General features: G+C 42.0%; 1 long non-coding RNA gene across 1 annotated transcript; it reads right to left on the bottom strand.

The window, feature by feature from the left end:
• Positions 1-26,535, bottom strand: LOC140198332 (uncharacterized). Its single transcript, XR_011886162.1, has 4 exons — positions 26,420-26,535; positions 14,179-14,275; positions 8,912-9,037; positions 1-1,070 (listed from the first exon to the last, which is right to left on the bottom strand). It is a non-coding gene; the product is annotated as an uncharacterized lncRNA (long non-coding RNA).
• Between the last annotated feature and the right edge of the window lie 45 nt (positions 26,536-26,580).

Genomic DNA, 26,580 nt, shown 5'->3' with positions numbered 1-26,580 from the left:
TCGGAGGGGCTTTATTAAACAAAATTTTATATTGATTTACATCAAGTGTTATTAGGACAAATAATTGAAATAAGGGTCAAAATGGTAAGGCTAAAGGAACATCTTTAAGGTAGAGAGCAGCAGGGAAATGAAGGGAGTTTTTAACAGATAGGTACATGTTCATCACATCATCTTCATTAGCCACCAGCTTCCATGTTGCAATGATCAGTGCCTTCCTAATCCATTCATTTCATTGATTACATCAAGCACACTCCATTTAGATATGAAAATGTGTTCTCTTAAAACATTGAATCACAAATTAATAGATAGAATATTGAACATGTACTGGTAATATTGCAGATTAGAGTGAGTTATTTTTAAAATATTTTCTTGGCATTGAATACAATATCATAATAATATCAGTGATATACCTGGTAACTTCATAACAAAATTGTCCATGTGCTTAAAATAAGGCTTTAAGATTTCTTAATATATTTTAAACTTAAGTCCTGACCAATAGTTTTAAGTTGCTTTATACTGATCATGGTTTTGACTGTTATAAAATATATCTTTTAATAAGTACTGCGAGTGTTCACTTTGCACCTGGGTTTCTTTAATTTGATGAAATAATTGTGATGTTTTTCCTTTCTGATAGGTGGTATCTTGGAACTTGTGGTAACATTCTGCCCAAAGTGAGTTCATTACAGTTTATAAGTAACAACATGACTATAAAGCTAGAATATTAAAAATTAATTTTGGTGATAGAGAAATCAAAACTTATGAATATTATTGCCTATATTGGCCCCAATTACAGCTTCCATTTAAGTAAAATTAATAATATATATCACCAGGTCTCCTCAAGCAGATGATGCATTATTCAACTTAATTTGTAAGCTTATAGATGAAGTAAAGAAAACTTGCAGAGGCCATAAGCAGCAGTTTGCTTGCAGAGAAATTAATTGAACCATTCACATTACATAAATTTGAATCACAGCATTTAACTCCAGTATTGACGAATAAGACATCAATGTTTCCCGTGCACAGTGAATTTTCAGTGCAGCCTTTCGTCAAGACAGTTGTCTGTGTCCCAACTATAATGGGTCAAGAGGAGATAAAAAGATTTTGAATCAGTAATGACAACATTTTAATCAAAGGTGTGGATTCAATAAGTTTTCCTGCAGATGGACCTTCCAAAACTCGGAGTAAATAGAACCGCAGGAAACTGATTTGCACTTACGATTCTGACAGACCCTTGGTGATCTTAATCTTACTACTGGAAGAATAATCAAAAGCATTCTGAATATTGTGCACAGGAATGGGCAGAGAAGTAGAAATAAATCAAAGGTACTTTCATGTATTACCTAAAAGCTAATTGAGATTTGGTCTGAGGTTGGGCAAAAAGGATAGAAATGATGAGAAATCTCTGAGAAATTCCCTTCTTCTACTATCGATGCTGCCCTCACCCTTATTTCCTCCATTTCCTGAATACCTACGCTCACCCCCATCTTCCTGCTGTCTTAGCAGCGATGGAGTTCTACATGTCCTTATCTACCACCTCATGGGCTTCTGCATCCAATATATCATTCTCCGCAACTTCTGCCATCTCCAAAGGGGTACTACCACCAAACATAAATTTACCCACCCTCTCTCTACTTTCCACAGGGATTGCTCGCTCTATGATTCCCTTGTCCATTCGCCCCTACCCACTAGCTTCCCTTCCAGCACTTATCCCTGCAATTGGCCAAAGTGCTACACCTGCCCATTCACCTCCTCCCTTATCTCCTTTCAGGGCTCCAAACAACCCTTCCAGGCAAAGCAACACTTCACCTGCAGATCTGCTGGTGTTGTCTACTGTGTTCAGTGCTCCCAATGCGGCCTCCTCTACATTGGTGGGACCTGTCATAAAATGGGGGACTACTTCATCAAGCACCTCTGCTCCACCCACTAAAAGTGAAACTTCCTGGTAGCCAAATACTTTAATTCCCATTTCCATTCCAACATGTCTGTCTATGGATTTCTCTTGTGCCATGATGAGGCCACCCTCAGGGTGGAAGAGCAACCCTTCATATTCCATCTGGGTAGCCTGCAACCTGATGGCATGAATATTGATATATCCTTCCAGTTAAAAAAAATTCCCTCCACCTGCCCTCTTCTATTTCCCATTCTAGCCCCTTAACTCTTCTCATCTGCCTATCACCTCCCCCTGAGGTCCCCTCCTCCTACTCTTTCTCCTATGGTCCACTCTCCTCTCCTCTCAGATTTCTTTTTCTCCAGCTCTTTACATTTCTTGGGTTTACCTATCACCTTCTTCCTCCTTCCCCTTCTCCCACATTTTTATTCTGTCATCTTCCCCCTTCCTTTTCAGCCCAAAATGTTGACTATTTATTCATTTTCATAGATGCTGCCTGACTTGCTGGGTTTGTGTGCGTTGCTTGAGAAATCTCTGTAGAAGCTTATGAGTCGTTAGAATTCTCTACCACTGGCTATCTTGGGCATTCAATATGTCCAATGCTGAATTTTAATAAAACTTGGACACTTGGGAAATCAAGGGATCTAAGAAATGAATGGGAATGCAAGAATGCAGATTGCAAGATCAACAAGGATCTTTTGAGCAGTATTGAGAAGCTTAAGGAAGCATACAACTTATATCTGCTTATGTTCTCGGAAGGATGGGAGTTTCATCAATTCAGCTGTCATTTAAATTTAAAATGATTGAAGAGATAAAACCATATATTTAAAAAGATTTCATGTTGTATAAATAGAATCTATTGCTTAGATTTTATAAACTTATTACTCTGCACAGATGTGGATCTTCTTCATTTCTTCAACCACACATTCAAGCAAAAGTCTAAACGCCATAGTTCCTTTAAAAAAAGCTAGAATTCCAATTCAGGATTAACCGACCATTTTGGGGATTTAAGTGTCTGGTCACATCAGCTTTGCTTTTCATTAGATGGCAACCCGAAAGAGATGGGAGGGGAGTGGGGAGGAGTCTAAAATGGTTTCTAACATCTGTATTTATACAAAGTCAAAGAACCAGTGAGGTCATGGTCCATATACAGATTACAGAGAAGAGTGTGTTTGCTGTCTTGAGGCAAATTAGAGTGGATAAATCCCCAAGGCCTGACAAACTGTCCCCTCAGACCCTGTGGAAGCTAGTGCAGAAATTGCAGAGGTCCTAGCAGAGCTACTTAAAATAAGACCATAAGACATAGGAGCAGAATTAGGCCATTTGACCCATTGAGTCTGCTCTGCTATTCAATCATGGCTAATCCTTTTTCCCCCTTTTCAGCCCTATTCTCTGCCTTCTCCCTGTTAACCTTGATGTCATGTCCAAGATCCTATCAAGCTCTGCCTTAAATACACCCAACAACCTGGCCTTCACAGCTGCCTGTGGTAATAAATTCCACACATTCACCATCCTCTGGCTAAAGTAATTTCTCCACATCTCTGTTTTAAATGGATGCCCCTCTATCCTGATGTAGTGTCCTCTTGTCCTAGACTCCCCCACCATGGGAAACATCCTTACCAAATCTACTCTGTCTAGGCCTTTCAATATTTAAAAGGTTTCAATGAGATCCCCTTTAATCCTCCTAAATTCCAGTGAATACAGACCCAGAGCAATCAAACGTTCCTCATACGATAACCCTTTCATTCCTGGAATCATCTTTGTGAACCTCCTCTGGACCCACTCCAATGCCAGCATATCTTTTCTTACGTTTGTAGATGAGGAGCCCAAAATTGTTCACAATACTCAAGGGGAGGCCTCACTAGTGCCTTATAAAGCCTCAGCATCACATCCCTACTCTTGTATTCTAGACCTCTTGAAATGAATGCTAACATTGCATTTGCCTTCCTCACCACCAACTCTACCTGCAAGTTAGCCTTTAGGGTGTTCTGCACAAGGACTCCCAAGTCCCTTTGCATCTCAGATTTTTGGATTTTCTCCCCATTTAAAAAATAATCTGTATATTTATTTCTACTACCAAAGTGTGTGAGCATGCACTTTACAGGATTGTATTTCATTTGCCACTCTCTTGCCCATTCTCCTAATCTAAATCCTTCTGTAGCCTACCTATTTCCTCAGCATTATCTGTCCCTCCACCTATCTTCGTATCATCCGTAAACTTGGTGACAATTCCATCATCCAAATCATTGACATATAACATTTAAGTGGTTCAATTCCATCATCCAAATCATTGACATATAACATTTAAGTGGTCCCAACACTGACCTCTGTGGAACACCACTAGTCATTGGCAACCAACCAGAAAAGGCCCTCTTTATTCCCACTTTTTGCCTCCTGCCAATCAGCCAATGCTCTATTAATGCTAGTATATTTCCTGTAAGATGCTACCATGGCCTCTTAACTTGGTAAGCAGCCACATGTGTGGCACCTTGCCAAAGGCCTTCAAAAAGTCCAAATATGCAACATCCACTGCAACCCCTTCATCTATGCTATGTGTAATCTCCTCAAAGAATTCCAACAGGTTCATCAGGCAAGCTTAAGGAAACCATGCCAACTTCGTCCTATCTTGTCCCGTGTCACCAAGTACTCCATAACCTCATCCTTAACAAATGACTCCAACATCTGCCCAATCACTGAGGTCAGGCTAACTGGTCTATAATTGCCTTTCTGTAGCCTTCCTCCTTTCTTAAAGAGTGGAGTGATTTTTGCAATTTTCCAGTCCTCTGGCAACATGCCAGAGTCCCAGAGTTTTTGAAAGATCATTACTACATACTCCACAATCTCAACCGCTACCTCTTTCAGAACCCCAGGGTACAGTTCATCTGGTACAGTGACTTATGTACCCTTCGGTCTTTCAGCTTTTTGACCACCTTCTCCCTTGTAATAGCAACTGTACTCACTTCTCTTCCCTCACACCCTTCAACATCTGGCACACTGCTAGTGTCTTCCACAGTGAAGAATGATGCAAAATACTCATTTAGTTCATCTGTATTTCTCCAGCCTCATTTTCTAGCAGTTCTACATCCACTCTCGTCCTTTATTTTTTAAATACTTGGAAAAGCTTTTATTCTCCACTTTGGCATTGTTTGCTAGCTTACTTTCATATTTCATCTTGTCCCTCCTAGTGATTCTTTTACTTGCTCTCTGTAGGTTTTTAAAAGCTTCCCAATCCTTTGTTTTCCCACTAATTTTTGCTTTGTTGTATGCCCTCTCTTTTGTTTTTACATTAACTTTAACTTCCCTTGGCCACGGTTATACTCTTTTGCCATTTGACTATTTCTTCATTTTTGGAATATATCTATCCTGCACCTTCCTCATTTTTCCCAGAAACTCATGCTGTTGCTGCTCTGCTGTCAATAATAGACAACAGACAATAGGTGCAGGAGTAGGCCATTCAGCCCTTCAAGCCAGCACTGCCATTCACTGTGATCATGGCTGATCATCCACAATCAGTACCCCGTTCCTGCCTTCTCCCCATATCCCTTGACTCCACTATCATTATGAGCTCTATCTAACTCTTTCTTGAAAGCATCCAGAGAATTGGCCTCCACTGCCTTCTGAGGCAGAGCATTCCACAGATCCACAACTCCCTGGGTGAAAAAATTTTTCCTCAACTCTGTTCTAAATGGCCTACCCCTTGGTTCTGGACTCCCCCAACATCAGGAACATGTTTCCTGCCTCTAGCATGTCCAATCCCTTAATAATCTTATATGTTTCAATCAGATCCCCTCTCATCCTTCTAAATTCCAATGTATACAAGTCCAGTTGCTCCAATCTTTCAACATATGACAGTCCCGCCATCCCAGGAATTAACCTCGTGAACCTACGCTGCACTTCCTCAATAGCTAGAATGTCCTTCCTCAAATTTGGAGACCAAAACTGCACACAGTACTCCAGGTGTGGTCTCACCAGGGCCCTGTACAACTGCAGAAGGAACTCTTTGCTCCTATACTCAACTCCCCTTGTTATGAAGGCCAACATGCCATTAGCTTTCTTCACTGCCTGCTGTACCTGCATACTTACTTTCAGTGACTGATGAACAAGGACACCAAGATCTCGTTGACTTTCCCCTGTTCCTAACTTGACACCATTCAAGTAGTAATCTGCCTTCCTGTTCTTGCCATCAAAGTCGACAACCTCACATTTATCCACATTAAACTGCATCTGCCCGCTCACCCAACCTGTCCAAGTCATCCTGCATTATCTCAACATCCTCCGCACATTTCACACTGCCACCCAGCTTTGTGTCATCTGCAAATTTATTAATGTAACTTTTAATCCCTTCATCTAAATCATTAATGTATATTGTAAATAGCTGCGGTCCCAGCACCGAGCCTTGCAGTACCCCACTAGTCACCGCCTGCCATTCTGAAGCAGACCCGTTAATCCCTACTCTTTGTTTCCTGCTGTCATCCCTGCCAGCATCTCCTTCCAATTTACTTTGGCCGACTCCTCTCTCATACCACTGTAATTTCCTTCACTACGTCAGAAATACTGCTACGTCAGACTTTATTTTCTCTCTATCAAATTTCAAGTTGAACTCAAACATATTGCGATCACTACCTTCTGAGGTTTCTTTTATCTTAAGCTCCCTAATCACCTCTGGTTCATTACATAACACCCAATCCAGTATGGCTGATCCCCTCGTAGGCTCAATGACAAACTGCTCCAAAAAGCCATCTCATAGGCATTCAACAAACTCACTCTCTTGATATCCATTTCCAACCTGATTTTCCCAATCGACGTGCATGTTGAAGTCGCCCATGACTAAAATGTCTTTTTCTATGGTGACATGCTGGAGGATTAGAGTATAACTAATATTCTGTTGTTTAAGAAAGATTTAAGAATAAGCCAGGGAATTATAGGCTGGTGGGCCTGACGTCAGTAGTGGGAAAATATTTTAAGGGACCCGATATATAAGTATTTGGACAGGATCAGGGACTGATTAGGCATAGTCAACATGGCTTTGTGCTGCTAGTTTGTGTCTAACCAACCTTAGAGAGTTTTTTTTTAGAGGAAGTTTCCAGGAAAGACAAGGCAGAATATGTAGACTATATGGATTTTAGCAAAGCTTTGACAACGTTCTGCATGGGAGGTTGGGCAAGAAGGTTCAATCATTTGGCATTCTGGATAATGTAGTAAATTGGATTAGACATTGATTTTGCTGGAAAAGCCGAAGAGTGGTAGTAGATGGTTGTCTCTCTGATTGGAGGGCTGTGACTAGTGATGTGCCAGAGGGATTGGTGCCGCATCCATTGTTGTTTGTTATCTATATCAATGATCTGGATGATAATGTAGTAAACTGGATCAGCAACTTTGCAGATGACACCAAGTTTGGGGTGTAGTGGACATCGAGGAAGGCTATCAAAACTTGCAATGGGATCCGGATCAGCTGGAAAAATGAGCAGAAAATTGGCAGATTAAATTTAGTGTTGATAAATGTGAGGTGTTGCACTTTGCAAGGACTTGCATGGTTGTGTCACAGGTAGATTGGGTTGTGGAGAGAGCTTTTGGCACATTGGTCTTCATAAATCAAAGTATTGAATACAGAAGTTGAGATGTTGCGTTGAAGTTGTAGAAGGCATTGGTGAGGTCTAATTGGGAATATTGTGTGTAATTTTGGTCACCTACCTAGAGGAAAGATGTAAATAAGATGGAGTGCAGAGAAAATTTACAAATATGTTGCCAGGACTTGAGGACCTGAGCTATAGGGAAAGGTAGAAAAGCAAGCTTTTTCCTCTGAGGTTTGGTGGGACTCGAACTAGGGCTCATGGGTTAAGAGTGAAAGGTGAAATGTTTAAGGTGAACATGAGGGGCAGCTTCACTCATAGGGTGGTGAGAGTGTGGAACGTTCTGCCAGATGTGGTGCCTGCAGATTTGACTTCAACACTTATGAAACTTTTGAATACATATGTTGATGGAAGGGTATGGAGGGCTATGGTCCGGGTGCAGATCAATGGGACCAGGCAGATTAGTAATTTGGCACGACTAGATGTGCCAAGTGGCCTGTTTCAGTGCTGTAGTATTCTATGACTATGGCTGCAACACTGGTGGCCAATATTTTGAATGGTTAGCTCCAGTGAAAGCTAAAAATTAGCTTTATTTGCCACGTGTACGTCACATCAAAACATACAGTGAAATGGGTAGTTTGCATCAATGGCCATCACAGTCCAAGGATGTGCTGGGCACAATCCACAAGTGTTGCCATGCTTCCAGTACCAATGCAGCATGCCCACGACTTACTAACCCTAACCTGTACATCTTTGGAAGTTGGGAGAAAACCGGACCACTTGGAGGAAACACTTGCAGTCAAGGGGAGAACATACAATCTTCTTACTGACAGCAGCAGAATGGAACCTAGGTTGCTGGCACTGTCATAGTGTTACACTGACCACGACGTGACCATGCCTCCCGAGAGGCATTGAGTCTGGAGAAGAAACTGGTGGATTTTTATAAATGAAGTTGACCTGCAACTATGCTGACATTAAATCAGTCTTATGTGCTCACTGACATTTTGTCCTGTCTGCTCTTAAACTTCCAGTGGTCAATCACTGCATGTGTGTTAATGTCCTCACCCACGTGAAATTCCACTCAATACGTAAATTCCCTGTGGTCATCATCCCAGTGCTCTAAGGGCAGTTCCTGTGCACAAAATCAGGGGTTAATGATCCAATTTACTAACAATTGGATTTAAAAACCCTTTATTATGAATGGTACAGCTGGTAGAGGTGAAGGTAATGTTGATGGAAACAGAATCCCATAAATTTTGGTGTGGGTGCATTGTTTGCCCATCTTCCGACAATCTATGAACTTTTGATATACAGTACTATGCTCTAGTTATAAAACAGTCTGAATATACTGCACAACAAATATCACTATGTACAAGAATAGCATATCAAGGAATAATTTTCACATCACATCCTTAATAATGCTTTTGTTAAATAATAAATAATGTAAACTTACATAAATTTATTGTGACTTTAGATACGGAGCATCTGTCTTCATTACTACTGCAAGTTTGAACTGGATTTCTATTGCAGTCTTCATTGCTTGATGCATCCTTACAGTAGTAGCATTCTAAGCCAGCAACTGCAAATGGTATTAATATAGACAACTTGAAACGCATTGTAAAATTCTTCCATCTCCAAAATACTTTTTCTTCCTTGCATAATTTCATAACTTTTCTGTTATCGGCTTTAATCAAGCCTTATAAAGAGACAATAGTGGATATTGCAGATGCTGCAATCTGGAACAAAGAACTAATCACTGGAAGAACTTAGCCAGTTAAACAGCATCCATGAATGCAGGTCAGCATTGTTTTATCAAGATCCTGCATGAGGACCGAAAGTATAAAGAGGAGAGGAAGGGTCTGGCAGGTGCTAGGTGGAACCAAGTGAAGATCGAAATGACAGACCAATGGAGCCAGGTAGGGGAGGGAGAAGGATGGAGGTGGGAGACAGTTACTGGTGAATGAAAGGTAGAAACAGATAAGGATAAACGAAAAAAGAGCACCAGTTGAAAACAGGGGAGAAGTAGAGACAGAAGATGGAGATGTGATAAGTAGAGGCATAAAGGAACAGATGCTGGAAACTGGTAGATCAGAAGTTTATGAAGCAGAAACAGTTCAAGGAGAGATGATGTGCCGATGGAACCAGTGGTGGGGAGGGGTTGGGGGAATAGAATTAAATAGGGTTTTGGGGAGGAGGTTTCAGAAAGAAAGGGGAGAGACAACCTGTGTGGATCGGAAGGAGATAAGAGCACAGAGTGTGCATTACCTGGAACTGGAACATTCAGTGTTCATTCCAGGAGAGTATGAGGAGCTGTTCCTTTAGTTTGCACTTGGCCTCACCCTCACACTGGAGAAGGTAGGTCAGTGTAGGAATAGGAAGGGAAGTTGAAATTGCATTGACCAGAAGCTCAGGATGGCCATTATGAGCAGGGCATAGGTATTCCACAAAAATTATCACCTTGTCTCTACTAAAGTAAAAGAAAGCACATCGAGAGCCCCAAACATAGTAGACAAAAGGTCCATGTGAAGGTTTTCCGGAACAGATTAGAGGCCTAGAACAATCTAAACTGCATTGCAGTGCTCTCAATGTGTTATATGTTTTGGGGAGTGGTAGTTACACAAAAGGGTAGACATCCAAAGCACACAATTTATGGTGATTAGGAAAAGAGTCAGGGAGGCGAAAGTTAAAATCTATTCAAGTAACATGTAGTCATGATCTGCATTTCATTTCTTAAAAGATTTGAGTGTGAAGATTCAAAAATGAATTAGAAAAATATCTGAGGGTGAAGAGAATTGCAGAACTTTGGGTATAGAGCTGAAGGATTGATTGCTCTTCCAAATGGCCAAAATGGTTGATCACGGGTATACCACTCTCCCCCAACATTTAAGGTCAAAGACCCTTTATTGGAGCCTCAAATATTTTATATCAACACCTTCAGTTCTGTGTGTTACTCTAGATTAGCACAATTGGCTCTTCTGATGAAGGATTTTTAATCTGAAACTAATCCAGACTAACAGAGTGACAGAAGCTGTTCATCAGTAACACCCACTTTAAACTAATGATGTTCAATCTAAAATATGAATTCCATTTCTCTTCCCACAGATACTGCCTGGCCTGCTGAGTGTTTCCAAAATTATCAGTTTTCAGTTCCAACAACTGGAATTTTAATTTTATTTTCATGTTAGCCAGATAACAGTTTTTTCAACCTTAGACTTTTCTCAGACTTTTGAACTAAATCGTCAGTGAAAATTAATACAACTGTTATGTAAAAATTTTTAAACTATTAGCCCTTTTCCCATTTGGATTGGACAAATATGAATTCATTTGCTCCCAATATCTTATCATTGATATCTTCTTTCCCAACACTCTATAGAAGTTAGAAATTTTTCTCAGCCCCTCCCCCCCAACCTGTGGTGAAGGGTGAAGAGCAAAGGGCAATGGGTTGTTTTTGGGTCTCAGTCAAACTGTGCTTAGCTGTCAAGAATTATGTGAGAGCAATCCTTTGGCAAGAAGTTCATCTGATATGAAATATGGAAGTATACCAAAGTTACTGCCAGCTTTTGTCCATCCCTGTTGCTGCAGAACTGAGAAAACTAGCTTATAGCCAACCATATTAGTGAGTCTGGAATTGCATACAGACAGACCAGATAAGTTTGACAAATTTCCATTTAAGAATGGATTGAGCTTTTATTCAGACCTATGATTATCATTACTAATATGAGTTTTATGAATTCCAGAAATATTTGATTTAATTTATATTTCCCATGATGAAACTGAAATACATTTCTCTGGATCAGTTTCCAGAACTGAGGCTCTTGAGATCCTGAAACAAAGCCAATGGAAATCTCTGAGGCAAAAACAACATTATTCTTGGGTCACTGGGAGAACCTGAATTAGACAGGGAAGAAACTGCATTTTCTACTGATTGTGCAACTTACAGATAACATCTTTTTACAATTTTATTTGAGTGGACCAGCAGTTGCTGGAAAACTTTCAGAATCAGAATATGTTGCGATACATTAAGTATACTATATAAGTATATTATATGCTGCCATACATTAAGTATACTATATATAATAAAAATATAAAAATAAAATAATTAAAGCCTACAGAGCAAAAAAAAAAACTGGAGGAGTAGTTTTCATGGGTTCATTGTCTGTTCAGATAGCTGATGGCAGAGGAGAAGAAGCTGTTCCTAAAGCATTGAGTGTCTTCAGGCTCCTGTACATCTTTCCTGATGGCAGTAATGGGAAGAGTGCATGTCCTGGATGGTGACAGCCCTTCATGATGGATACTGCCTTCTTGAGAAATCACCTTTTGAAGATGTCCTCATTGGTGGGCATGCGCCCATGATGGCTAAACATACAATCCTCTCAAGCCTCTTACAATCTTGTGTATTGGTGCCCCCATACCAGACGGTGATGCAACCAGTGAGAATGCTCTTGCTGTATACCTGTAGAAATTTTCCAGAGTCTTTGGTGACATACCAAGTCACCTCAAACTCCTAATGAAATATAGCCGCTGCAATGCCTTCTTCATAATTGTATCAATATGTTAGGCCCAGCATAGATCTTCAGAGATGTTGGGACCCAGGATCTCAAAGCTGCATAACCTTTCCACAGCTGAAACCTCAATGAGAACTGCCTGTGTGTTGTCCCAATCTCCCCTTCCTGAAATCCATCATCAATTCCTTAGTCTTACTGACGTTGAATGTGTGGTTGTTGTCTGACACCACTCAACCTGCCACTCTGTCTCACTCCTGTATGCTTCTTCATAACCATCTGAGATTTTGCCAACAATAGTTGTGTCATCAGTGAAGATACAAGTTAAAACGCTTTCCAATGAAGCATTCTAACTGGTTGCATCGCTGTCTGGTATGGAAGGGCTATGCACAGAATCGGAAAAAGCTGCAGGAAGTTGTAAACTCAGCCAGCTCCATCATGGACACTAGTCTCCCCAGCATTAATACCTTTAAAAGGTGATGCCTCAAAAAGATGACATCCATCATTAAGGACCCCCATCACCCAGGAACGTGAAGACACGTACTCAATGTTTCAGGAACAGTTTCTTCCCCTCCACCATCAGATTTCATAACGGGCAATAAATCCATGAACACTATCTCACTATTTTTTCCTCTGTTTTTGCACAATTAATTTCATTGAATTTTCTAATATATACTTATTGAGATTTATAGTTTTTATTACGTATTGCAATGTACTGCTGCCACAAAATGAGTTTCATGACATATGGTATGCCAGTGATATTAAACCTGATTCTGATTCTGATTTATAAATCACATTTGAGCTCTGCCTAGCCACACAGTAATAGATGTAGGGGAAGTAAATCAGTGGGCGAGGCACACATCATTGAGTTGCACCTATGTTAATTGTCAGTGAGGAGGAGATTTTATTTCCGATCTGCACTGACTGTGGTCTCTCAGAGAAGGTGTCAAGGATCCATTTGCAGAAGGAGGTACAGGTACCCAGGCAGAGGAGCAGGCTTTGAATTTTGCCACTGATGTATTAGGCTCTTCTCTTACCTAGGTACTTTCTGCCAAAATACTGATCAAAATAGTTGATGATTTTTTTGCTTATTTCGTAGGATACATTCCTAAAACATCTTTCTTCAAATGTATATTTTTAAATGGTAAAAAATAATCTTACTTACCAAGGAAAGCGAAGTGGAGAATAGAAACTATACAGGTAAAAGCAGAATAATATAGTAGTCTTTACTCAAGATACTCAAAATTGCTCCACCCTAGTATACCAATTTATGTTTTATGTTCCCTATATTTTCATAGTGTAGTCCTTTAGAATTAGATTAGCAATTTGGGGACAATATTTATTAATTTTAGTGAAATGGGAATTGTTAGGACAAATCAGATTGATTACTTTCAGTGAAAAGAAGTAGGGAAGTATAAACTGATTGTTGTCAACCTCTAAGAAATAGAATAGATCACGTCTTGGATTAAAATATACAAAACTGCTGCTGCAGTTACATTGGTTAATCAACCAATTTAGTTTAATAAGTGGGTATTTGATTGTACATGTTAATTTAATGCAAACATCTAAAACTATCTAAATTTCACTAAATGTTCATGTTTACATTTTGTATAAAAGGCACAAAGCATGGTTAAAAAATAAATTCTGCTACTTTCGAACTTGAAGTGAAATTCAATCTCAAAGTCTTTAATGGATCGGATAACTGGGTTTTAAATCATGGGATATATTTTGCTCCACTATTTTTAGTGAAAGAAGACACGAGTGCTCGTGCCTGTGTCTTGTCCTCATAAACACATCCATGTTTATCTAAAAAATATTTAATAAAATATATCTTATATTTTATATGGTGTTACTTCAACAAGCCCCAAAGAGCTCCTTCTGTCATAAATCCAGGAGTAAAATGTTAAATTCCAAATATTGAATATTTATATTAGCATTTGACATGTACAGTGAAGTGACTCAAGAGATTCAGAAGCACTGGTGTTTACTAAGTTTTTAAGACGTTAGAATGTTACACTTGGAGTCTTTCAATTCTTATATTAAGGATAATAAAGTATAAAGTATATTAAATTCACAAATTAATGAGAAAAAGTAAACCCCTTTGGAGAAAAAGAGGGAATTCCTGAAAAGCTATGAAATACATTATTGATTTTTAAATTCTTAAGCATGACAAGAATGACATTGAATTTAAGACAAAATTTTTAAAAAAAACAATTACCTGTACTTATGCCGAGGCAAATGGCAAACAGAAGAAGCAGAACAACCTTCATTTTGCCTCACAGTTTGCGGAAGACCTCGTGGAAAGATGAATGTCCCTTATAAATGTTAGGAGGAAGTATTACTGGTAATTGTTGCTATATGATTAGGATCAATTTTCATGACTAGAACTACTAAGCCATTTTAATGGCATAAACATGCTTAACAATGCTGGTTTTTCATTGCCTAGATATTAATCTTTCACTGTAATACACAGCAGGTGCTGTAAGATTTCGCCAATTGATGTGAATGTCAGTATATTGCATTTTGAATTTGACCATTTAGGTAAAAATCTATCAATGTTGTTCATAAAGTAATGTATACAGCATAGTCCAACATAGGTAACCCACCCACCACTGAGCACATCTACATGAAGCATTGTTGCAAGAAGGCAGCATCCATCATCAGGGACCACCACCACCCAGGACATGATTTCTTTTCACTGCTGCCAAAAGGAAGAAGGTACAGAAGCCTCAGGACTCACACCACCAGGTTCAGGAACAATTATTACCCCTCAACCTTCAGGCTCTTTCACCAAATGGGTCACTTCACTGGCCCCATCATTGAAATGTTCCCACAACCTATGGACTCACTTTCAAGGACGCTTAATCTCATGTTCTCAAAATTTATTGCGTATTTATTCATTATTATTTGTTTTCTTTTTGTAGTTGTACACTGGTTGAAGGCTAACAAATGGCTTAACACGAGGGGGCATAGTTTTAAGTTGCTTGGAAGTAGGTACAAGGGGGATGTCAGAGGTAAGTTTTTCACACAGAGAGTGGTGGGTGCGTGGAATGCACTGCCAGCGAAAGTGGTAGAGGCAGATACAATAGGGTCTTTTAAGAGCCTCTTAGATAGGTCCATGGAACCTAGAAAAATAGAGGGCTATGCAGTAGGGAAATTCTAGGCAACTTCCAGAGTAAGTTACATGGTTGGCACAACATCGTGGGCCAAAGGGCCTGTAATGTGCTGTAGATTTTCTATGTTCTATGAAGGCCCAAGTTGGTGCAGTCTTTCAATAATTTCTAACCATTTACCTTTCAGTACATGAAGGAAGATGGGGTGTCCAGGGAGGGATAGCCCTTCCGCTGAAGGGGATTCTTGTGTCCATTCTGGGGCAGCTTGCTCACCTTTGTTCTCCACCAGACACACAACTCTCACCTATGGCTCCAAGTAGCTGTTTGCATGCGACAGTAGCCCCAATCCAGTACACCACTTCGACAGGTGGGATAAAGAGGGTGCGGGTAGATGGAAGCCTCATACCCCTATGAGATGAGGACATACCTGTCTTAGCATGCAAAGTCAGCTCCAGCAGACTGGGCGGATGAGACCTATAGTGAGAGCCAACAGCCTGGAAGGCAACTCTACAACGCTCCATGGAAAGCAAAGGGCACGACAAGGCACAAATAAGGTTAATTCACTGCAATCAACGAAGACCCCAGCTGTGTCATTTGATCAAACCAATTGTCCCAGATTTCTGAGTTTGAGAGAGTGGAACTGTTCTAATACAATGGCATAACCACTTCAAAAAACTCTCCCGCACAAGTTTCCTGTCATCATCGGACATGATGGAAACCACCACCTGGAGAATTTGTATATATCTAGTGCCTCCTATTAAGAATATCCTATCAAGAGGTATTCTTTATACTTCACAGGAAAATGTTTTGTGAAATTTATATACACCAAAACTGAAAATACCACAAATTACATGAGCGATCTGTAGTAATTTGTAATAATTTATCACTTCTAATTCAGTAAAGCACTCCAAGGTACTTCATAGGAATGATAACAAACAAAATTTAACACGAGACCATGGAAGGAGATATAGACCTGATGCAAGGTTTCAAACCGAAACTTTGACAATTCCTTTCCTCTTACAGATGCTACTTGACCTGCTGAGTTTCTCCAGCAGATTGTTTGTTGCTCCATATTCGGTAGTATGTAGACTCTAGCATCCTCAAAGTTCTTAGTAGCACTGAAACTATGAAGAAACCAACATGGAATCACATGAAGCAGGAGTAGGTCACTCAGACTTTCCAACCTTTTTCGCCATTTAGTAAGATTGTGGCTGAACCCCTTGTAACATTAACTCTGCATTCTCTTCTCCCTAAGGTAATATTTTACCCCACTTTCCCAAAATAATATGGATAATTAAATCTGGGAACAAATAAATATCAAAGAGAGAAGAACTTTTCTTTAAAGTGCTATTGAAATGTACATAAGTATCAAAGTCAGTAAGTCATGTAGCAGCTGTAGAAACCTTTGCTTCGGCCACATTTGGAATACTCTGTGCAGTTCTGGTTACCACTTTACAGGAAGGATGTGATGGCTTTGGAGAGGCTGCAGAATGTGGTCTGGATCAGAGATTACAAGCTATCTGGAGAGGTTAGATAAACTTACTCTGGAGCATCAGAAGCTGAGGAATGATCTGATAGAATACACAAATATGAGAGGAATAGATGAAGTTAGTCTTTTCCCAGGGTGGAAGTGTTACATGCTAGAGGACACAGCTTTAAGGTGAGGGGAAAGTTTAAAGAGAACTATGAGGCAAGTTATGTTTTTTTTTTCAGATACTGTTAGGTGCTGGGAATGGGCTGCCATGGGAAATGTCAGAACGTATAAGAGCATTTAAGAAGCATTTAGACAGACATATGAATAGGACAGGAATGGAAGGATACTGACCATCTGCAGGCAGATGGGATTAGTTTGAGATTGGCATCATTTTAGCATGGACATTATGCTGATGGGCCTGTTTCTATGTTCTGAATAACCTTCTTTAATGAACTGCTTAAGGTCAATTTCAGCTCTGCATTCATACGTTTTGCTGATTTGTCTGTCAGCAAAAAAAAAGTTGATTTTCCAAATGGAGCCATTTTTACATTGTAAAAGTGGGCCATGTTTTCAGGTTTGTGGACATGATTCGCAGTACTACCCTAGGACAAAGCAAAACTTCTCGTCCAGCTCTGGGTAACTGAAATTTGAGGAATGGTCACCTGAATCACAATCAGGGATAGCTGAAGCAGCTGCGTATTCAAATAGACAGGCAGAGGAGGGATTTTCTGGCAGCACTTGAGGGTTTAGTGTCGGGAGTGAGAAGGGTTACACATTAGCATTCTATAGTGACATTCTTAGTTCTATTCCTGAAGGCAGCATTCTTGGCTTTTGTGATGAGAAAAAATAATTTTAGAAACTGTTTTGCATCTTTTAACCGATTTTGGCAATGGTGAACTTTTGAAGATGAAGTGTAGTTTTGATAGTTTATCTTTCAAACTTCTAGCTGAGATTGTCACTAACGTACTCCATAGTGAAACAGGGTTGTGGCCTCCTCTACATTGGAGGTATCAAACATAGACTTATTTATGTTGTAATTTACTTTTGTAATTTATAGTAATTGTATGTATTTGCACTACAAAACAACAAATGCCATGTCATATAAATCAGTGGTAATAAATCTGATCACAAACAACAGACCCAATCAGTTCCTTTCCACCACTACTCTCCTCATCTGGGAGAACTTGGCCTCACTCTCAATAATTTCTCCTTTGGTCTTCCCATTTCTTTCAAACAAAAGGTGCAGCTACAGGTGCTCACATGGGTCCCAGCTATGCCTGCCTTTTTGTCAGCTACGTGAAACAGTCTATATTCCAAGCCTTCACTGCTGCTATCCCCCCATCTATTCCTACGCTACATCGATGACCTCATTGGTGCTGCTTCCTGCACCTGTGTAAAGCTCGTCGACTTAGTCAACTTTGCCTCCAACTTCTACCCTGACTTCAAATTTACCTGGTCCATTTCTGACACCTCCCTCCTCTTTCTCAATCTCTTTGGCTCTATCTCTGGAGTCAGCTTATCTATTGATGTCTATTATAAACTCACTGACTCTCACAGCAACCTGGACTATATCTCACCCGATTGCTTGTAAAAACACCATCCCCTTCTCTCAGTTCCTCTGTCTTCACCGCTTTTGCTCTCAGGATGAGGCTTTTCATTCCAAAACGAAGATGTCCTCCTTCTTCCAAGAAAGGTGCTTCTCTTTCTCCATCATCAACACTGCCCTCAACTGCATCTCTTTCATTTCACACACATCTGCCCTCACCCCATCATCCTGCCAACCCACTAGGAATAGGGTTCCTCTTATCCTCAGCTATCACCCCACCAGCCTCCACATCCAGCACATAATTCTCTGTAACTTGCGCATCTCCAATGGGATCCCACCACCAAGCACATCTTTTCCTCCCACCCCACTTTATGCTTTCCACAGCAATCACTCCCTATGTGATTCCCTTGTCCATTCATCCCTCCCCACTGATCTCCCTCCTGGTCCTTCTTCCTGCACGCAGAACAAGTGCTACACCTGCCCCTACACCTCCTCCCTCAGTACCATTCAGGGCCCCAAACAGTTCTTCCAGGTGAGGCAATACTTCACCTCTGAGTCTGTTGGGGGTCATCTACTGCATCTGGTGCTCCCAGGGTGGCCTCCTCTATATTGGTGTGACCCGACATAGATTGGGAGACCACTTTATCAAGCACTTACACTCCGTCCAGCAGAAAAAGTGGGATCTCCCAGTGGCCACCCATTTTAATTCCACTTCCCATTCCCATTCTGACATGTCAACCCATGGCCTCTTCTACTGTTGTGGTGAGGCCACACTCAGGTTGGAGGAGCAACACCTTATATTCTTTCTGGGTAGCCTCCAACCTGATGGTATGAACATCAATTTCTCACACTTCTGTTAATGTCTTTCCCCTGCTCCCCCACCTTCACCATTACCCAATTCCCTCTCTTACCTTATCTCTTTACCTGCCCATCATCTCCCTCTGGTGCTCCTCCCCCTTTTCCTTCTTCCATGGCCTTCTGCCCTCCCTCATCAGATTCCCCCGTCTCCAGCCCTGTATCTCTTTCACCAATCAACTTCCCACCTCTTTACTTCATCCCTCCCCCTCCCGGCTTCACCTATCACCTTCTTATTCTGAATCCTCATCTTTTTTTCTCCAGTCCTGTTGAAGGGTCTCAGCCCAAAACGTTAACTGCACTCTTTTCCATAGTTGCTGTCTGGCCTGCTGAGTACCTCCAGCATTTTGTGTGTGTTGTCTGTGATAATAAATCTGAATCTGATTCTGGAAGACTAGGCGATCTTGAGTGTATGTCATCTTAACTCTCCTACCCATTCCCACTGACCTGTCTGTACTCAGCCTACTTCATTGCCAAGGAGAGGCCAAACACAGAATGGAAAAACAATATTTCATACATATTCTGCTTCAGTAGCTTACAACCCAATAGTATGAACACCAAATTCTCCAGTTTCAGAAAGCCCACAGCATCACTGTTCTCCCGCACACGTACAGCTGTCCACTTAGGTTTCTTCTCCTTTTGTTCATTTTTCCCATCCCATTCCTTCCTCCTGTTCCCTCCCCGGTTCCATTTGCTTGTCACCCACTCCTCATCTGGTTCCATCTATAGGCTGTCTGCCTCTAAAAAAAAAATTTCATTTGCTAAATGAGGAAGTTTATGCATCGTGTTGTAGTTACAGATGCTATTCTTGTTGGTATTAAGTATAAAATTAGGGGGTAATTCAATATTCAGACTAAATTTTATGCTTTAATTTATAAGCTGCATACTTTGCTTTCTTCAGGCCCTCAACACTGTGTCTCCCACATCAAACTAATAACTTGTATTATATGTTAGAGACAACCTGTTCATTGTTTAGTCAGAGTTATCATAACAGGTACAAGTCAATTTCCTGTTATGGAGTTTGAGAGCATTTCACAACAAAGAAAATGAATGGAGTAATTAGAGTCCAATTACTCTAATGTATGTGGGGGTAAATTTTTTAAAAGATTGTGAAAATAACTTAATCACAATTTTGAAAAGTATCAATGGAGGATAGTAAGGAATTATTAAGAGAAGATTCAACCAGATGAAATTGATTGAATCACGGGGAAGGTTGATGAGTCTGCTATGTTTCATGCACTGAGAGATTACAAAAAAAATTCTAACTGAAGCACAATTTACATCTAAAAGAGCAGTTGAAATTGCTGTATCAATGAAAACAGCAGAGAGACACACAGTTGAGTAGCAGACAGGAATGAAAGTGTGTGTGAACAAAATTGCAATGTCTAAGCAGAAACCTGCCTGGCCAAACAAATTGTATTACTGTTGTGGCAGGGGCTCGCGTTCATTTAAATACAGGTCGACCTTCACTAATCCGACTACCTGTAATCCAGTTCCTTCGATAATCTGGCACCGATTATGCTTAATGTGATCCTTCTGTAATTCGGCATTTTCACTAATCTGGCACTCCTCAGGTCCCCATGATGCCAGATTAGTGAAGGTCGACCTGTAATTCATTATGGATTATATGTATAAACACGTGAACTGCATATTCCATCACGCTACCACGTGATAAGTGCACGCCTCACTTAAACATGAAGTCAGACTCACATTTCAGGCTCCTTCATCTTTCTTTGAATTAGTTTGATGTTTTAAAGTTACAAAACATAACAGAAAACAGCTGTGAAGCTGTGATGGAGTTTATTCCTAACTCACCTCACCCATCAAAAGGTTTCCAACACAAAAATTACCCAATTATTCCTTTGTTCTGTTTTATGTTCATCGTTGAAGCCTCAGCTCATCACCCAATCCCAAATGATCAAATGTTGTGTGGCATCTTATCTAAGTGCTCTTAAAGATTAAATTTACAAAATCAAATGGTTCACCCTTATCTATTCTGTTTGTTACAACCTCAAAAATCTCAATAATTTGTCAAACATGATTTCTTTCATAAAGCCATGTTGACTCTGTGTCACGTTAATGTAATTTCCTATACATAAGTATCAAAGGAAAATGAAATAGTTGTTACTCTGGATCTGATGCAGTTTAAAAAAACTCAAAAGATAAAGGACACAATAATAATTTAAAACCCTCAATAAATAGTGATACAGATGATAGCTTCTATACATAGATTGATTGTATGTCCATAAAGTGATGCTAGGCTGTACGTAAAGTGATTGACAGGAAATAATAAAATAGTGGTTGAGTTAGTGGGTGGAGGTGTTGATCAGCCTTACTACTTGGGGACAGTAACTGTTTTTGAGTCTGGTGGTCCTGGCATAGTTACAATGTTGCCTCTTTCCTGATGGGAGTGGGGCAAACAGTCCACAACTTTCATGATGTGATTGTTCCTTTCCTGGCACCTTTCTGTGTAAATGGCCTTGAAGGCGTAGTTGTTGGGTAGTTTTGACTACCTATTGTAGAGCCCTCCTGTCCACTGCAGTGCGGTTTCCATACCAAGCAGTAATGCAAATTGTCCGTATATTTTCAACTGTACATCTGTAGAGTAACATGAGTATAGGTGTGGCAATCCAAACTGTATGCTGTACTCCAGCTGTGGTGTAACCAATACTTTACAAAGCAGTATCATAACTGATCAGCTTTTGTGTTCTATGCCTCAGCTAAAGGGTCAAGTATTCCATTCGCTTCTTGACAACCTTAGCTATCTCTGCACTTGGATATGTACACCGAGGTTCCTCTGATCCTTAATGATCTCAAAGGCTGTACCATTCATTGTAAATGTTCTGACCTTATTAGTTCTCCCAAAATGCATTACCTTGCATTTATCAGGATTAAATTCCATATGCCCATTTTAATAACTGATCAACATCATCTTGTAGCCTATGATGATCCTCCTTACCACCATAGAAACTACAGCACAGAAACAGGCCTTTTGGCCCTTCTTGTCACTACCAATTTTCATGTCATCTGCAAACCTACTAATAATGCCTCCTACACTTACGTGCAAATAGGTAATGCATATAACAAACGGTAAGGTGACCAGCATTGATACTAGTAATACAATTACCACCAGTTACAGGCTTCCAGTCACAAAAGCAACCCTCTCCCATCTGTTTCCTATTACCAGGACAATTCTGGACCCAATTTTCCAACTTGTCCTGGATCCCTGTGCTCAAAAATTTTGGACCAGTCTCCCATGTGAAACCTTGGCAAGGTCCTCACTAAAGTCTATGTAAGCCGCATCAACCACAAAATTTATTTCAATATATTTCAAAGGCTTATTTATTATCAAAGTATACAACTCTGAAATTCTTCTCCAGATAGCCATGAAACCAGGAAAGAAAAGAACGGCAGCACAATCTTCAACCCCCAAATCCCTCCTCTCCACACAGGTATGTTATGTAGGATGAGATGTTAATATCTCTTATTTGCACTCCTGAGACATACTGCCTAGACTCTGTGAGGTGGCCAAGTGAGTGGTGGCATCTTCTGGGTTATCAAGTGGGCGCCCTCTTTCCTCAGTGTTTCCTCAAGCCCATGACACCTCCGGAGGGTTCAGCAGTGAATCCCGGCAACCTGGGCTTACCCCCTAGATGCCTCTCACTCACTTGGGGGCCCAGATGGAATCCTTCCTCTTCATCCAGAGCCACTGACCACCCTTTTCAGCAGCTCTGGAGAGGTCTCTGACTGCTTGTCGGTGTGTCTTCCCTCACACTCCCGACTCCTGGAGTAGCCTTGATGTTAATGTGGCTACAAATCCTCTGCAGCCTACTTCGACCGGTCAGACTCTTGCTCTCCAGCCACATTGTTGTGCATCGGCTGCAAGCTCAGCATACCTCAGCTTCTTGCACTCGTAGGCCTCCTCCACTGCATCCTCCCAGGGCACTGTAAGCTCAATGATGTAAACGAGATGCAGTGAGGCCGACCATAGTACAAGGTCTGGTCTGAGGTTGGTTTCCACAATTTCAGTTGGGAAGCAGAGCCTCTGGCCTAAGTCTGCCACCGCCTTCCAATCACGTGCCCCACCTAGCCACCCGGTGTCTGATCTGGATGTGTCGAGTCTGGCTTGACCCTCACCTTCCCGGACAAATGCTGTTAATGGCCAGCGGGATGAAGGGGGAGGGAGAGCGTTGACGCTCATCTGCCAACTTTCCAGCACTGCTGCAAGACACCATAGCACCTGGTTGTGTCACCAGGTATATCAGCCTTGAGTAAGGCTGGCCTTGCAGCCCACCAGAATGTGTTTTCGTGTTGCTGAAGTCAGGCAGAGGGAGCTTGTGGGGTCCTCTCCATACCACTGGCTCAGATTCATGGGAAACGGCATGACATTGTAGGCAGCCCTGATGGTGAAGCTCGCTCTGAATGTCCCCATCTCCCACAGCTCTTTCCAGGAGATCTTTCTTTTCTCCAGTCCCTCCCATCTCATCCATTGCCCTTGCCTTGCCTGAGCAACGGCCTTTGCGCACCTTGCCACCTCCTCCTGCCGACCTATCTCCTGCGTCACGAGCCTGGGTCTCTGAGATGGAGCAGCCTTGTTCCAGGCTGGTGTACTGTCCCCAAGGCCAAGACTGCTCCTCCCTTGCTGCACTCAGCCCACGATGTCCCTGTGCTTGAGTGCTGCCTGTGCTTGCTCGGTTGTTTCTGATGGAGTCCATTTCCTCCCAGTATCCAGGATGTGGGCAGTTTGTGCTACAAATGGATCACTCACCTCTGTTAACATCATCTCCAGTCTTACTTTGGCGCACTTGTACTCCTCTGAAAGACTGGAAATGGGTAGCTCTAGGACTCCTTTGCCGTAGAGTCCTATTCTGCTGAGGCACCTGGGAAGACCAAGCCACTTCCTTACGTATGAGCTGATCAGTCTCTCCAGCTTTTCCACCTCTGAGATTGGAACTTCATACAGGGTTAGTGGCCACGTGAGGCGTGGAAAGAGCCCAAACTGCATACACCAGAGCTTCAACTTGCCAGGGAGTGTGGATCTGTCAATGCTCTCGAGGCCACTGAAGGCATCCTTCCTGAGCTGATCTACCTGCTCTGTGTCTTTGAGGGATGCGTTATACCACCAACCTAGGCTTTTCACAGGCTTCTTGAAAACTGTTGGAATCGTCTCACCACCCATGTAGAAGCATTGGTCTACCAGCTTCCCCTTGACGATAGAGGTGCTTCTGGACTTGCTTGGCTTGATATTCAGCTGAACCTGCTCGATGTTCTCTTGAAGCTTTTCTCAACAGGCGTACAGTATAAGCCTTGGTCGTGGTGAGTGTTGTGAGATCATCCATGTATGTTCTGATAGGCGGCAGCCTCAGGCCAGGTCTTATGCGCTGTCCTCCAACCACCCATCGAGACACTCTAATGATCACCTATGATCATGGTGAAGGCTAGTGGGGAGATGGTACAACCGACCATGATTCCCACTTCCAGATGTTGCCACACTGTGTTGTCAAACATAGCTGCATGTCCTGGAAGTAGGCCTTAACAAGGCGTGTGAGGGCCACTGGGACCCTGAAGAAGTTGAAAGCAGTCCAGAGGAGGTTACGAGGGACTGAGCCGAAGGCATTGGCGAGGTCCAGGAACACCATGTGAAGATCAGTGCCCTCCTTCTTGGTGACCTGGATCTGATGCCAGATGGTGCAAGCGTGTTCCAGACAGCCAGAGAAGCCCGAGATCCCTGCTTTCTGGATTGAGATATCAATCAGATGGTTTCTTTGCAGATATCTTGACAGCCTGTGAGCCACCACACTAAAGAGAATTTTGCCCTAGACATTTAGGAGACTAATCTGGCAGAACTGACTGATTTCTGATGAACCCTTTTCCTTTGGGATCAGGATTCCTTCGGCTCTCTGCCAGGATGGTGGTATCTCCTGCTTACGCCATACCACTTTCATGAGCCCCCAGAGGAACCGCAGGACACCTGGTACATTTTTGTAGAGCCTGTATGGCACTCCATTGAGACCTGGGGCTGATACAGACCTTGCTCTATGCACAATTTTCTCCACCTCACTCCATCTAGGTGGGCTGATATCTAGTTGGTGTTCCGGTGGATGGATTGGTGACATGTCAGGTGGGAGGGTGATCTCTTTGTGGCGTCTCCTCAGTGTCGCGAGCCTGCTCCGGATGTCTGCTTGCAACAGGTTTATGCCTACCTCCTCTTCCTCTGTGGCCTTCCTCCATTGTTTCTTCAGCTGCCTCCTATCTCTGACTAGACGATCTATTTCCTTCCGCCCCCTGGACTTAGTGGGGATCGTCGATGTAGTTTTCCTCCTCTCTAGCACTCCAAAACGTTCGGCTCCATAGCTATAGATTAATTCCCCCATTCTTTCCAACTTCTTCATAGTGGTGCCTCTGAGCATCTCTAAGATTTTGGAGAGGTCAGTATTGACCTCCTCCCACATTGGCTTCTTGCAGGATTTTGGCCACTTGATCAATGGCTTTCACCCCTGGATCTTCTTTTCCATTGCAGGTCGTAATGGGCTGGGTTCGGGTTGCTCTCCTGTGCCGTGCTCTTCCTCCGCTGGGACGGGGGTATTGATGTCCTGCACACTTTGGGTTTTGTCCTGCTGCTGAACTTCAGTCCACTGACTCGACCTGCTTCTCAAAAAGTAGCTGTCGATGCGAGGTCCCTGTTGCCCCCTCTTCAGGCATCCTTTCCTGCCCTGATGTATTTTCAGCCTATAGTGGAAGTAACCTTTGCCCAGCCACATATGCAACTCTGGAGCTTGTGTCCTGCTGCCTCTGTTGCAACCTCAGGTGTGCTGATCATCCAATGCATTGTCTGTTCCGTTACTGTATCAGTTGCCGGGTTGTCTACTTCCGCCCCCACTCTCGCTGACTCAGGGGGTATCTTCTCCTTACAAGTTTTCGTAGCCAAGGGTGGGTGGACCCATGCACTTTTGCGTGCTGGGTCCCGCTGCTGCGGGTAGCTAGCCCACGGAAGCCCTAGTGGGGTCCGTTCCCTCCTGCCAGCTGTCTTTCCATGCTGTCACAAGGTCTTTCCCTAGTTGTCAGCTGCTCTTTCACAGCAGTCACTGGTTCACCAGATGATCAGGTATGTTATGTAGGACTAGATGTTAAACAAACAAACAAACAAAAACAGAACACTCATATCAATTCCCCATCCCCGCACACACAAACACTAGAAAGAACAGGTGAAAAACACAGAATATAAAAACCTATGAGACTGAAAAAAATTCTATAGCCCAAGTCCATATCCAAAATGCAGAAAAACTGGGTAACATTCTCCGTGCCCAGCGACAGGCCTTTCCCTCTCCATAGCAAAGCAATCCCATCAGTGATCAAAAGGCAGTCTCCCCTCTCCATAGCAAAGCAATCCATCAGTGATCAAAAGGCAGTCTTCCCCCTCTGTAGCAGAACGATCCCACCAGCGATCAAAATGCAGACAGCCAGCACTTACCTTCTGCATTGCCTCAATATTTCAATCTCTGTCTAGGTTCGCGTGTGCTGCCTCTGCCTCCTCTCAGAGACTGCAGAGTGCTATAACACCCAAACGATCTCCAAATTGCAAATCACAGGCTCCAACAGTTCCAGAATCATATTCAAGATGAAAAACAAATG

The sequence above is a fragment of the Mobula birostris genome, chromosome 1, assembly GCF_030028105.1.
Source record: "Mobula birostris isolate sMobBir1 chromosome 1, sMobBir1.hap1, whole genome shotgun sequence".
NCBI classification, from domain to species: domain Eukaryota; kingdom Metazoa; phylum Chordata; class Chondrichthyes; order Myliobatiformes; family Myliobatidae; genus Mobula; species Mobula birostris.
This window is presented reverse-complemented; position numbering and strand designations above follow the sequence as displayed.